Here is a 15,691-nt window from a genome sequence, read left to right as displayed (position 1 = left end):
TTCGCTACAGTGTTTAATCCCAGGTGTTATCCATTCACCTGTCAATGTGATGCACTGACTCCCTCCCTGCTGTTTGTCTATGCTTGCAGTGTGCGCTCGCTCTGACTGCCCTTCATGGGGGCATGTCCTTCTGGCTTTGGCTACCCCCCACCTCCAACGTGATGCATCTGGTGGGGACGGTGACTGGTGACATCACACGCTGAGTCCTGGACTTCTATCTTCATTGGTAAGCCAGGATATAAAAGAGCATTGTTTCCACCCTAGCTCACTCCACCTGGAAGTAGCTAAAAGCTGGGGTCTCTTTCTATATCTGCTCAGGTTTAGCCCCCTTACCAATCTATTTTACCATCTGTGTTAGCACTTTATTGTTTTGATATTGATTGTACTCTCTTGAAGCACCCAACTAATTGCTATGTCAGGACTATTTATTGCCTTATGGCAACTTGGCCTTTCGTTGGATATAATACTTATTATCTTTACTGTAATTAGCCATATTGCTTGTTCTAAGGGTTAAATTATGCTTCTATCTGTAATTGCCTTTTGGCCACGTGATCTTTTTACAATTCTAGTGTATCTATCTACTGCTGTATATGTGTTTAATGGTAAAATCTCTTTAAATATGTGAGAAATCTGTCCTTAATACTGAGGTTTTTTTTATTTTCATATGGGGCTACCTGAGTTATATAGTATCTCTGTGTACACTCTCCTTTTAAACAAATGGTTTTATGTTTCCTTTTTGTAATATAATTACATTTTGATATTACTACTGGGCATACACCTCTGATTCTTTATAGATTTTTGTTGCTATGTAGGAGTTCCCTCTATAGATTTTGGCCTTACATAGAGTTCTATTTCAACCAAAACTGCACTCCAAAAGTCAAATAGCACTACTTTGCATCCATCTTCGCCGAAAGACCAAAAAGTAGTATCCAACTACTTCACTGTGAGAAATTCCATAATAAATTGTGGGGTCATCTGTCTTCTATCACCTCTTGTGTGAATGAAAAATTGGGTCCTTAGTGGAAAAAAAAAATTATTTTCACTTCAAATCTTCTAACATTCTGTAAATCACTTGTGAGTTAAAAATTTCCACCACACCGCCAGGTTAAAAGTATAGTTTCCAGAATTAAGTCACTTGTGGAGGCCTCTGCTGTTTTGGCATCTCAGGGACATTGTGTCCACAATCTGTTAGAGCCAAATTTGTACTCCTTTTCAATGCCCTGTCATGTGCCTAAACAGCAGTTTTTGACCACATATGGAATATTTCCACATTCAGAAGAAATTGCTTAACAAATTATAGGATCCAACTTGTCTTATTACCTGTCATGATTCCACCGCTCAGTGTATCTTAGACGCAGTGACTGACAGCTCAGTTATCCAATCTAGTGTAGTGCCGTGCTAAGCTGTTAGTATGTTGATTGACAGTTCAGTCGTCCAATGTAGTGCGAGGTGTGTTGAGCTGTCTCTGTTTTGATTCACAGATCTGCTGTTCAATCTGGAACTGGGAGGTGCTGAGCTTCCTTCATGTGTTCCCTGTTCCAGTTGATTGCCCAGCTACTTAACTGAGCTGTCTGCCTGTTAAAGATATCTGCCAGTTGTAGCTTTAAGCTCTGTATGGCTTGTCCTCTGTGCCTTACTCTGAATTTGGACATTCTGACCTTTTGTTGCTGGACTCTAGATTTGTCTATTGACTACCCGTTTGTATTACCCCTTGAAGAACTCTGACCTTGGAATTCTAACTCTGAACTGTGACCTGACTACGCCTTCTGTCTTACCCCTTTGTATATGATGAGCCCTCTTGGTATTTGACCCCCGGACCTCATGACTACCCAAGCCTCAAGGCTTTTTCGAGAGCAGTGACTGGCGTTACATTACCCTTGTGAAAATGAAAAACTTAAGGCTAGAACTACGTTTTTGTGGGAAAAAAATATAATTTTTTGTTTTTGTTAGCTTTTTTTCTATGCATATCCTATAAAAGCATAAAATTCAAAGTTTAAAAACTGCAAATTGTTTTACGTTTTTACCAAAGTTCTGATAAATTAATAAACAAACTTACATTTTATCGACCTAAATTTACAAGCCACATAATGGACAATGTGTCCTGAAAAAAATTAGCTCAATCACTGGGATATGTAGAAGCATTCCAGAGTTATTATCAGATAAATTAACAAGTCAAAATAAAAAAATGGGGCTTAGAGTCTAAAAGGGGCTTGGTTCTTAAGGGGTTAAATATATATTGTGGTTTAGTCTCCAGAGCAGCTGAGCTGCAATTTGCCTGTCACTACTATTTACAGCCTGCAGCAGCCAGCAATAATTTGACTGTTGCGCTCTGCACTAGTGTTGAGCCACCCCCGTAGTGTTCGAGTTCGGTTCGGTTCGTTGAACACCCGTGTGTTCGCCGAACACCTTCGAACACCGTTAAAACCAATGGCAGGCAAACAAAAACACATAGAAACACATAGAAAACACCTTCAAAGGTGTCCAAAAGTTGACAAACTGCTCAGAAGACACAACTAACACATGGAAAAGTGACAAGTACATATAGTCATGCGAAAAGAAAAGAGGTGGAGGAGTAAAAGGAGGGGGAGACACAGATATAGGCATGTCATGCCCTTCTAAAATCCAAAAAGTGAGAAGCCGACACGTTCAGTCCGCTCCTGCCCGTGCCACCTCCGTGTCGCCGGGTTTGTGCCAGAGCCGCGGTGAACCCTGACGGCCAGCCCCCCTCTCCCAATACTGGTGCCTGTCCGCTGGTGGGTCGAGCGAGCCCCCCTGTGGTGGAGGCAGCTCTAAGCTTTTTAATTTAAATTGTCTCTCTAATTTGAATGAATACACTTTAAATCCATTTACAAGGATCTATTGGAGGGCAAGTCTCATGCCAGCAGCCGCGTAATTCCAGCTCCAGTAGCGTCCACTAAAGCTGCTGCAGTTAAAAAGCTTTTATAAGGATCGAGCTCGGCTGTCCACCGCAAGGCATCCTACTGCCAGTCCCAGCCCCTATGCCTTGGGGTACCTCCTGATGCTCTTCACTGAGTATCCCGTGGTCCCGAAGCATTTCCTTTGAAAAAATTAAGTGTCCAAACTACAGGTGGTGTAGCTTGCTTAACAGCCGGGATAATCCGCTGACTAGCAGACACTGCTACTAGGCACAAAGTATTTCCTGGGCTAGATGCAGTTAAAAATTTGTAATTAGATACTCTCGTTGGATGCTGAGAAAGCATTCCATAGAGTCTCCTGGCACGCCATATATGATTCTCTTAAAAAGCTTGGGGTAGGGGTCTAGGGGACCCTTTTATAGCCAAAATCACGGCCCTGTATCACAATACGTCACCTAGGCTGAAGATAAATGGAACTGTAGCACCCTGAGGGCTCGGTTGCTACAGAGGTATTGCACCTCACCCAGAGGTGTGATATCTCACTCTCAGGTAAGGATGGAGTGTGGATCAGGACCCGACACCTGCATGCATTACACCACATTGCCGTGGGGCAGGGCGACCAATATGCCTCTGAGATGGGCACAACAGTCCCTGTCCCTGGCTGGAGTGGGGGGAGGGAACACTGAGGAAGGGGAACCCTGTAGTGCAGGAGCAGGGAGGAAGCAGTTCCTGGGTGCATTGAGAAGGGAGTATAAAAGGTGGACACCATCTTAGTTCAGTGCAGAGAAGTCTGAGCAGAAGTGGCAGGGAGCAGGGGCTCTGCATGAGCTCTGCTCCGGAGGCGGGCCTAGTAACAGAGGCTCAGGCCTGGAAGAGGGAGAAGGAAGGAAGAGGAGCGGAGAAGGCTCCAGGAACGAGGAATGAAGGGATCCCAGGGGTGCGGACGGGCGAGTCGCCACCGCACGCCCGAATCCACCTGCGTGGAGGGGTCAGGCCAAAGGGGGAGACCGGTCCCCGAAACTAGTGGAGGCAGGAAACGACCCTCAGCTAGAAACCGGAGGCTGTGACATTTTATGTGGCGCAGCCCCTCGCTACACCCGCTAGGAAGGCACCACATAGGGTCAGGGAAACTGGCGCCAAGTTTACCAAGAGGAGGCCCGAGGCAGCCGGACAGAAGGGTTGGTAAGAAAGGCCAGACAAAGGACACACAAAGGGGGTCCTGTGAAGCGCTCCAAAGTTATCTGGGAGTTGTCTGAGCCCCTCACCTGGTGAGCACAGTACGACGTGGGCAGCCGTTACCTGCAGACGTGGTCTGGATAATAAGAACTGTGAGTAAAGGCCCTGGACTGCATCACTGACTCCGTGTCGTTACTGCTGCTGCCCTGCACCATCACCCCCATCCTCCGCATACACTGCCCTGAGGCTATACTCCTCCCGTGGGGAGTTATGCTACGCTCTGCTGCACCCACAACACCAGCCTCAGTGGTCTGCCCTGCAGCGGCGGTTCACTCTGACCGCAATCCACGGGTGGCGTAGTCGGACATTTAAACATCAAAACCACATAAATAGTTCCGCCACTGGTTTGACCACCCTGAGCCACGGAACCGGGTCGCCGCCACGAAGACTACAACCACCAGCATCCACCAAAAAGGGTCCGGCTCCGGGTGTCCCAAGGCCCAGGGGGTGCATCAGAACATTTTCATCACCTTTCACAATCACCAATGAGACAAGGCAGGGATGTCCTCTGTCCCCTCTCTTATACATCCTAGTGACGGAGCACCTGCTCTCATCAATTCGCCATAACCCCAATATTAGGTGGATTGAGGTGGGAGGCACCGAGTACAAGTGCTCTCTATTTGCTGATGATGTCCTAGTATATATCACTCAATCACATATATCCATCCATGCTGTTATGGCTGAAATAGATCACTTTGTTACATGGTCAAATTTTAAAATCAATGCAGCGAAGTCTGAGGCCCTCGATGTCTCCCTCCCCAAATCCATATAGGATTCCATCCAGTCCAACTTTCCCTTTGCCTGGCCCTCACAGGGTATCAAATACTTAGGAATTCCTATTCATAGAGACCTCTCCCATCTATGTTATCTTAATTTTGGGTCCTTTATTGAACAACTCCATACAGACCACGGTTGGCATGTTAGAACTGTAAGATTCACTACGTGAACCACTGGTGTTTTGTGGAACAGCACATGTACACTGTGTTTCAAATTATTATGCAAAAAGTGTTTAGGAGTGATAAGGGAAGAATTTGTTTGTTTGTCAGTTAAACTCATTGATGGTGATGTGTGTCAGGGCTCTTTATATCACTGTAAGCAATTGCAGACACCTGTGCTAATTAGTTTGGCAGGTGTGTCCAATGAAAGGCAAGACTACTTAAGAAGGCTGTCTCACATTATTAAGCAGCCTACATTTTCTGCCAAAATGGGAAAGAAAAAGGATGTGTCGGCTGCTGAGAAGAAACAAATTGTGGAGTGTTTAGGTCAAGGCATGACTACAATCAACATTGTGCGATGATCAGGATGAAGTGTCTTGGCAATCAAGAAGTATGTAGCTGATTCACAGTACACACGTGTGCGTGCTGATAAGGGCAAATTGAGGACTCTTTCCTACAGGCAATTACGTCAGGTTAAAAGAGCAGCGGCAAAAAAGCCTTGTCATACCAGCAGACAAGTTTTTGAAGCTGCTTGTGCCTCCAACGTCCCCCGAACAACAAGATGCAGGGTCCTTCAGAGGTTTGCAGCTGTGCATATACGCCATCCTGTCGACCTCCTCTATCCACTTCACACAAGCAGAAACGGCTCCAGTGGGCCAAACATTACATGAAGACTGATTTCAAAACTGTTTTGTTCACGGATGAGTGCCGTGCAGCGCTCGATGGTCCAGATGGATGGAGTGGAGGATGGCTGGTTGATGGACACCCCACGCAAACACGGCTACAGTGCCAACAAGGAGGAGGTGGAGTAATGTTTTGGGCTGGAATCATGGGGACAGAGATTGTCGGCCCCTTTAGGATCCCTGAAGGCGCTAAAGATGAACTCCATAATGTATGTGGATTTTCTCAAACAGCACTTCCTGCCATGGTTCAAGAAGAAGAACCGTGTATTTCACAGCAAGATCATTTTTTTGCATGATAATGCACCATCTCATGCTGCACATAAAACATCTGCATCTCTGGCTGATATGGGCATAAAAGGGGACAAACTTATGGTGTGACCCCCATGCTCCCCTGACCTCTACCCCATTCAGAACCTCTGGAGCATCATCAAAAGGAGTGTCTATGATGGCAGGAGGCAGTTCACATCTAAGCAACAGCTCTGGGAGGGTATTCTGTCCTCATGCAAAACAATTGAAGCAGAAACCATCCAAAACCTGACAAATTCAATGGACGAGAGAGTTCAGAAGCTCCTTTCGAACAAGGGGTCCTATGTGAAAATGTAACATCACCTAGAATAAAGTTTTGAGTTGAAAACTGTTTGATTTCAGTTTCTAATAACCTGCTAATGCTTATAATTTCAAAAATGACCATTTTTTTGGTCTTTATTAAAATGAAAAGGTTGATCGAAAAGTTTGGGGGATCTAAGAGTGTGGCAAACCAGGAGTCATGATTACTTCGAATTCTGACAATATGAGGGTCATGTTGCAGGTAGTGCAGCAAGAAGGCACTTACGTGTCTTGCGCATCTCGGAGCCCCAAAATTATTTTCCAGGCTAGATGCAGCTAAAAATTATTATTAATTTTAAATCTGGTGGAGCTTAGTATAGATGGCCTAATAGGATCAGTGCTGCACACTGCTACAAAGCCCAAATTATTTTCCAGTCAAGATACAGATAAACATGATTAGTAAATTTAAATCTGGTGGAGCTTATTATAGATGGCCTAATAGAATCAGTGCTGCACACTGCTAAAAAGCCCAAATTATTTTCCAGCCAAGATACAGATAAACATGATTAGTAATTTGAAAGCTTAAAACGGTTGGTAGGGTGATTTTAACCAATCATCAAGCTTTTACTCTCCCCAGGATGACACAGGGGTAGAAAAGTCGTTTCGGATCCATGATTTGTTCATCTTGATGAACGTGAGTCTGTCTACATTATCAGGAGAGCCGTGTGCGCTTATCTGTCAGCACACCACCAGCAGAGCTGAACACACGTTCAGACAGAACACTGGCTGCGGGGCATGACAAGATCTCCAAGGCGTAAGTGGCTAGCTCCGGCCATTTATCCAGATTGGAAGCCCAAAAAGAGCAAGGGTCCAGTGACACAGTCATGGCTTCAATGTTTACTTGGAGATACTCCTGTACCATCGTCTCTAGGCGTTGACTATGTGTCAGACTTCTTGTCTCCTCTGGCCTTGCAAAGGATGGGCTAAAAAAGTGGTGAAATGATTCCGCAAAATTGATGTTACCAGCAGATACTGTGGTTCTGTTACAGTTTGAGTGCTGAACACTTGACGGTCCCACGGTTGGCAAGTTGGAACTGTGAGATTCACTACGTGCACCACTGGTGTTTTGTGGAAAAGCACATGTAAGATTCTGCAACAGTCTTTGCTGATACTCCTGCATGCGTGCATCCCTTTCTATGGCAGGAATAATTTCTGCAAATTTACTTTTGTACCGGGGATCTAACAGTGTGGCAACCCAGTAGTCAGGATTATTTCTAATTCTCACAATTCGAGGGTCATGTTGCACACATGTTACAACTCATGTGTGTTGCGCATCCAGGAGCACCAAGTGCCTGTTGTGTTGGTGGCGAGGTAACAATCATGCTTCCTTCCTCTGTCCTCTCCCCCCAACCTCGCACAACAGAAATGTGATCAAGGTCTCCCTCATCTGATGAGTCTTCCATCAGTTCGTCCTCCACTTCTTCCTGGGCTCCTGCACCTTCCTCACTAGTTTGGCTGCTACCATGCGCCCTGGTAAAACCATCTCACCCACACTCACATGCCTGCCGCCTTGGTGCTGCCGACCGTCTGGACCTTGCAGATGTTAGCCCTTCCGCATACAACTCCTCCTCCTCTACTTCCTCCACCTCCTCTTGTGCCACCACCTGACTCCGAATTCTGTTTAACATGTGCTCCAGCATGTAAATCACCGGAATAGTCATGCTGATAATGGCATCGTCAGCACTAAACATCTTCGTCGCCATTTCAAAACTGTGCAGAAGGGTGCATAGGTCCCTGATCTGAGACCACTCCTCCAGCGTGATTTGCCCCACCTCTGGATCTCGTTGGCCCAGGCTATACGTCAGAACGTATTGCACCAGGGCTTGTCGGTGCTGCCACAGTCGCTGCAACATGTGCAGAGTTGAATTCCACCGGGTAGGCACATCGCATTTTAGCCGGTGAAGTGGCAGGCCCAACGACTTCTGTAGAGATGTAAGTCGCTGAGCTGCGGGATGCGAACGGCGGAAGTGAGTACACAGCGACCGTACCCTCTGCAGAAGGCCATCTAGTCTGGGATAGTGGGTTAAAAATTGCTGGACAACCAGGTTCAACACGTGAGCCATACAAGGCACGTGTGTGACATTGCCCCGGCGAAGGGCCGCACCCAGGTTTGCAGCATTGTCGCACACGGCCTTCCCTGGTTTCAGGTCCAGTGGAGACAACCATTCATGAAATTGGTTCTCCAGAGCTGACCACAACTCCTCAGCTGTGTGACTCACATTTCCCAGACATTTCAAAGTAAAAACCGCCTGATGACGTTGAGCCCTACTGCCAGCATAGTAAGGAGGTGTGCAGGATCCCTTCTGCGCAGTTAGAAAGCTTGTGGCATGACCAGACAGGCTTTGGGTGCAAGTGGAAGACCGAGAGGAGGTTGAGGAGGCAGAAGCAGTGGAGGAACTTTGACATAAAGAGGATTGACGCACAACTCGTGGGGACGGCAAGACTTGGACAGCAGCCCCTTGTCCTGCTGTCACCATAGTTACCCAGTGCCCAGTCAGCGACATGTAACGCCCCTGTCCATGCCTACTCGTCCAAGTGTCTGTGGTGAAATGCACCCTGTCACACACAGAGTTTCTCAAAGAAGCGGTGATGTTGTGTGCAACATGCTGGTGGAGCACAGGCACACCTTTCTTTGAGAAGTAGTGCCGACTGGGCATCTGGTACTGGGGCACTGCGACGGACATAAGGTTTCGAAAATCCTCTGTGTCCACCAGGCGGAAAGGCAGCATTTCTGTAGCCAAGAGCTTGCAGATGGTGAAATTCAACCTCTTAGCTTTCTCATGGCTAGGAGGAAATGGTCTTTTACTTGTCCACATCTGAGGGACCGAGGGCTGGCTATTGTGCTTAGACGGGGTTGATAAGGGTGTCCCCGGCAAACTGCCGGTCTGTGAGGAAGATGCAGGCGGACATGTTAGGTTGCCTTGATCCAAAGGTGGTGCTATCGATGTCGGACAGCGCTCAACACCAGCTGGTGTTACCACCTCCAAAGAAAATGATGACCTGCCAATCACGCTGGCTGTTGCGGGTGAAGAGGTGGCAGGTCTGCGCCCCAAAACAGGTGTGACTGCTGTCCTCCCAGTCACAGAGGATGAAGAGGCCACGGATGCACAAGATATGGCAGACGGTGGTTGGCCCGGCCGGCTAGGCCGCATTGTAGCACACTGAGCTTCCCACTGCAACTTATGCTTCATGTCCATGTGCCGGTTCATGCATGAAGTACTCAAACTATGTATTTTTTGGCCTCTACTTAGCTTTTGCTGACAAATGTTACAGATAACACGAGTTGGGTCATCTTTATCGATCTGAAAAAATGCCCAGGCTATGCAAGGCTTAGCACCCATGCGACCTGAAGAGCCACCACGACTTGTGGTGAGAGGCAGAGTTGTGTTTGAGGATGCAGATGTTGACGTGCTTCCAGTACTACGTCTCTGTCCAGGAAGGCGCAACCTGACCTCGTCGTCACTAGCATCTTCCTCCACCTCCTCTGCTGTCCTCATCTCTTGGCTGACTGTGGGTTGACAGTAAGTGGGATCTCCAACCTCATCATCATCACCCTGTGCGTTATCACACCCGTCGTCCTCAGAGCCAACCTGTTCCTGCCCTGACAAAAAACTAAAGTTGTCGCTCCAATCAGGTATTTGAGTCTCATCATCGTCTTCCTCATTGTCTCCACCAACAGGAGTTACAGTTTGGGAATGAGGGTCTACATTATGGTCAGAACCTTCTGCGTCTGGTCCTGGATCCGACTCATAAAGATTCTGGGCATCAGTGCAGATCATTTCCTCGTCTGGATTCACAGAAGCGCTGGAGTCGACCTCTGATTCCCAGGCTATAGTATGAGTAAACAGCTCTGCAGACTCAACCATCTGTTCTACCTCATACTCAGACGGGCAGCTGGAGATTTGGGAGCTGTGAGGAAGCAAGTGCGATTGGGGTGACACCTTTGAGGACTGGAGTATTTGTGATGTTGAAGTTGATGTGGAGGAGAGCCCACTTAAAGGAGCACTTGATATCCGTTGAAGCACCTGCTGTTTTTGTGCCTCATCTGGAATTTGTAGCGATTGGCGTGGCCGTAAGAAAGGGATCTTATCACATTGTCCGCTAAAAGAAGTAGACATTTTAGTTTGGCTGGAAGATGGTCTTTCTTCTGCAGATGTTACTGTTGCTTTAATACCTACCCCACGGACACAACCTTTTTTCCCCTTCCCAACACGCCTATTCCCCTTTCCACCAGCAGCAGGCCTTTTTCCACTCATTTTGGTGGTTAACTAATTCACAACTCTGGAGTTGTTTGCACAAAAAAACAATGGATGGGAACTGAGTAGAGCTGAGTGGCCAAACTGTGGTATTAGGCCAAAACTATTGGCTGGGTTAGATGCAGAAAAAAATTATATTCAATTTGCAACCTGATGGAGGTCAGTATAGATGGACTAATAGAACAAGTCCCACACACAGCTAGAAGCCCAAATATTTTTTCAGAGGTAGATGCAGAAAAAAATTGTATTCAGTTTGCAACCTGATGGAGGTCAGTATAGATGGACTAATAGAACAAGTCCTACACACTGCTAGAAGCCCAAATATTTTTTCAGAGGTAGATGCAGAAAAAAAATATATTCAGTTTGCAACCTGATGGAGGTCAGTATAGATGGACTAATAGAGAAAGTCCCACACACTGCTAGAAGGCCAAATATTTTTTCAGAGCTAGATGCAGACAAAAAATTATTTTTAATTTGCAACCTGATGGAGGTCAGTATAGATGGACTAATAGAGAAAGTCCCACACACTGCTAGAAGGCCAAATATTTTTTCAGAGCTAGATGCAGATATAAATTATTTTTAATTTGCAACCTGATGGAGGTCAGTATAGATGGACTAATAGAGAAAGTCCCACACACTGCTAGAAGGCCAAATATTTTTTCAGAGCTAGATGCAGAAAAAAATTATATTCAGTTTGCAACCTGATGGAGGTCAGTATAGATGGACTAATAGAACAAGTCCCACACACAGCTAGAAGGCCAAATATTTTTTCAGAGGTAGATGCAGATAAAAATTATTTTTAATTTGCAGCCTGATGGAGGTCAGTATAGATGGACTAATAGAGAAAGTCCCACACACTGCTAGAAGGCCAAATATTTTTTCAGAGCTAGATGCAGACAAAAAATTATTTTGAATTTGCAACCTGATGGAGGTCAGTATAGATGGACTAATAGAGAAAGTCCCACACACTGCTAGAAGGCCAAATATTTTTTCAGAGCTAGATGCAGACAAAAAATTATTTTTAATTTGCAACCTGATGGAGGTCAGTATAGATGGACTAATAGAGAAAGTCCCACACACTGCTAGAAGGCCAAATATTTTTTCAGAGCTAGATGCAGATAAAAATTATTTTTGATTTGCAACCTGATGGAGGTCAGTATAGATGGACTAATAGAGAAAGTCCCACACACTGCTAGAAGGCCAAATATTTTTTCAGAGCTAGATGCAGAAAAAAATTATATTCAGTTTGCAACCTGATGGAGGCCTGTATAGATGGATTAATAGAACAAGTCCCACACACAGCTAGAAGCCCAAATATTTTTTCAGAGGTAGATGCAGAAAAAAATTATATTCAGTTTGCAACCTGATGGAGGTCTGTATAGATGGATTAATAGAACAAGTCCCACACACAGCTAGAAGCCCAATATTTTTTCAGAGGTAGATGCAGAAAAAAAATATATTCAGTTTGCAACCTGATGGAGGTCAGTATAGATGGACTAATAGAGAAAGTCCCACACACTGCTAGAAGGCCAAATATTTTTTCAGAGCTAGATGCAGACAAAAAATTATTTTTAATTTGCAACCTGATGGAGGTCAGTATAGATGGAGTAATAGAGAAAGTCCCACACACTGCTAGAAGGCCAAATATTTTTTCAGAGCTAGATGCAGATATAAATTATTTTTAATTTGCAACCTGATGGAGGTCAGTATAGATGGACTAATAGAGAAAGTCCCACACACTGCTAGAAGGCCAAATATTTTTTCAGAGCTAGATGCAGATATAAATTATTTTTAATTTGCAACCTGATGGAGGTCAGTATAGATGGACTAATAGAGAAAGTCCCACACACTGCTAGAAGGCCAAATATTTTTTCAGAGCTAGATGCAGAAAAAAATTATATTCAGTTTGCAACCTGATGGAGGTCAGTATAGATGGACTAATAGAACAAGTCCCACACACAGCTAGAAGCCCAAATATTTTTTCAGAGGTAGATGCAGAAAAATATTATATTCAGTTTGCAACCTGATGGAGGTCAGTATAGATGGACTAATAGAACAAGTCCTACACACTGCTAGAAGCCCAAATATTTTTTCAGAGGTAGATGCAGAAAAAAAATATATTCAGTTTGCAACCTGATGGAGGTCAGTATAGATGGACTAATAGAGAAAGTCCCACACACTGCTAGAAGGCCAAATATTTTTTCAGAGCTAGATGCAGACAAAAAATTATTTTTAATTTGCAACCTGATGGAGGTCAGTATAGATGGACTAATAGAGAAAGTCCCACACACTGCTAGAAGGCCAAATATTTTTTCAGAGCTAGATGCAGATATAAATTATTTTTAATTTGCAACCTGATGGAGGTCAGTATAGATGGACTAATAGAGAAAGTCCCACACACTGCTAGAAGGCCAAATATTTTTTCAGAGCTAGATGCAGAAAAAAATTATATTCAGTTTGCAACCTGATGGAGGTCAGTATAGATGGACTAATAGAACAAGTCCCACACACAGCTAGAAGGCCAAATATTTTTTCAGAGGTAGATGCAGATAAAAATTATTTTTAATTTGCAGCCTGATGGAGGTCAGTATAGATGGACTAATAGAGAAAGTCCCACACACTGCTAGAAGGCCAAATATTTTTTCAGAGCTAGATGCAGACAAAAAATTATTTTGAATTTGCAACCTGATGGAGGTCAGTATAGATGGACTAATAGAGAAAGTCCCACACACTGCTAGAAGGCCAAATATTTTTTCAGAGCTAGATGCAGACAAAAAATTATTTTTAATTTGCAACCTGATGGAGGTCAGTATAGATGGACTAATAGAGAAAGTCCCACACACTGCTAGAAGGCCAAATATTTTTTCAGAGCTAGATGCAGATAAAAATTATTTTTGATTTGCAACCTGATGGAGGTCAGTATAGATGGACTAATAGAGAAAGTCCCACACACTGCTAGAAGGCCAAATATTTTTTCAGAGCTAGATGCAGAAAAAAATTATATTCAGTTTGCAACCTGATGGAGGCCTGTATAGATGGATTAATAGAACAAGTCCCACACACAGCTAGAAGCCCAAATATTTTTTCAGAGGTAGATGCAGAAAAAAATTATATTCAGTTTGCAACCTGATGGAGGTCTGTATAGATGGATTAATAGAACAAGTCCCACACACAGCTAGAAGCCCAATATTTTTTCAGAGGTAGATGCAGAAAAAAAATATATTCAGTTTGCAACCTGATGGAGGTCAGTATAGATGGACTAATAGAGAAAGTCCCACACACTGCTAGAAGGCCAAATATTTTTTCAGAGCTAGATGCAGACAAAAAATTATTTTTAATTTGCAACCTGATGGAGGTCAGTATAGATGGAGTAATAGAGAAAGTCCCACACACTGCTAGAAGGCCAAATATTTTTTCAGAGCTAGATGCAGATATAAATTATTTTTAATTTGCAACCTGATGGAGGTCAGTATAGATGGACTAATAGAGAAAGTCCCACACACTGCTAGAAGGCCAAATATTTTTTCAGAGCTAGATGCAGATATAAATTATTTTTAATTTGCAACCTGATGGAGGTCAGTATAGATGGACTAATAGAGAAAGTCCCACACACTGCTAGAAGGCCAAATATTTTTTCAGAGCTAGATGCAGAAAAAAATTATATTCAGTTTGCAACCTGATGGAGGTCAGTATAGATGGACTAATAGAACAAGTCCCACACACAGCTAGAAGCCCAAATATTTTTTCAGAGGTAGATGCAGAAAAATATTATATTCAGTTTGCAACCTGATGGAGGTCTGTATAGATGGATTAATAGAACAAGTCCCACACACAGCTAGAAGCCCAAATATTTTTTCAGAGGTAGATGCAGAAAAAAATTATATTCAGTTTGCAACCTGATGGAGGTCAGTATAGATGGACTAATAGAGAAAGTCCCACACACTGCTAGAAGGCCAAATATTTTTTCAGAGCTAGATGCAGATATAAATTATTTTTAATTTGCAACCTGATGGAGGTCAGTATAGATGGACTAATAGAGAAAGTCCCACACACTGCTAGAAGGCCAAATATTTTTTCAGAGCTAGATGCAGAAAAAAATTATATTCAGTTTGCAACCTGATGGAGGTCAGTATAGATGGACTAATAGAACAAGTCCCACACACAGCTAGAAGGCCAAATATTTTTTCAGAGGTAGATGCAGATAAAAATTATTTTTAATTTGCAGCCTGATGGAGGTCAGTATAGATGGACTAATAGAGAAAGTCCCACACACTGCTAGAAGGCCAAATATTTTTTCAGAGCTAGATGCAGACAAAAAATTATTTTGAATTTGCAACCTGATGGAGGTCAGTATAGATGGACTAATAGAGAAAGTCCCACACACTGCTAGAAGGCCAAATATTTTTTCAGAGCTAGATGCAGACAAAAAATTATTTTTAATTTGCAACCTGATGGAGGTCAGTATAGATGGACTAATAGAGAAAGTCCCACACACTGCTAGAAGGCCAAATATTTTTTCAGAGCTAGATGCAGATAAAAATTATTTTTGATTTGCAACCTGATGGAGGTCAGTATAGATGGGCTAATAGAGAAAGTCCCACACACTGCTAGAAGGCCAAATATTTTTTCAGAGCTAGATGCAGAAAAAAATTATATTCAGTTTGCAACCTGATGGAGGTCTGTATAGATGGATTAATAGAACAAGTCCCACACACAGCTAGAAGCCCAAATATTTTTTCAGAGGTAGATGCAGAAAAAAATTATATTCAGTTTGCAACCTGATGGAGGTCTGTATAGATGGATTAATAGAACAAGTCCCACACACAGCTAGAAGCCCAATATTTTTTCAGAGGTAGATGCAGAAAAAAAATATATTCAGTTTGCAACCTGATGGAGGTCAGTATAGATGGACTAATAGAGAAAGTCCCACACACTGCTAGAAGGCCAAATATTTTTTCAGAGCTAGATGCAGACAAAAAATTATTTTTAATTTGCAACCTGATGGAGGTCAGTATAGATGGAGTAATAGAGAAAGTCCCACACACTGCTAGAAGGCCAAATATTTTTTCAGAGCTAGATGCAGATATAAATTATTTTTA

The sequence above is a fragment of the Phyllobates terribilis genome, unplaced genomic scaffold (genome assembly GCF_046119375.1).
Source record: "Phyllobates terribilis strain yellow unplaced genomic scaffold, ASM4611937v1 Scaffold_4__5_contigs__length_816908805, whole genome shotgun sequence".
NCBI classification, from domain to species: domain Eukaryota; kingdom Metazoa; phylum Chordata; class Amphibia; order Anura; family Dendrobatidae; genus Phyllobates; species Phyllobates terribilis.
The sequence above is the reverse complement of the archived record's forward strand: the minus strand, read 5'-3'. Positions refer to the sequence as shown.